We start from the raw sequence: 223 nt of genomic DNA on the forward strand, positions 1-223 counted from the left end.
TCTCCATCTGCTAAATACCACCGCCAAAAACATTCTTCTTCCCTCCCTCCCCTCCTCCCCCACCTCCCCGCCACCCACTCTCCTCCACACACCCAATAACGAGCAGCATAATCTTACTTTTTTATCTCAAGCGAAAGTCGATAGACACATTTCGCTCTATACAGATCACGTGTCAAACGAAGCGAGTCATAAATTAAAACATATAACCGGTACTGAAAATATG

This window comes from Penaeus monodon, chromosome 33, assembly GCF_015228065.2.
Source record: "Penaeus monodon isolate SGIC_2016 chromosome 33, NSTDA_Pmon_1, whole genome shotgun sequence".
Lineage (NCBI taxonomy): Eukaryota > Metazoa > Arthropoda > Malacostraca > Decapoda > Penaeidae > Penaeus > Penaeus monodon.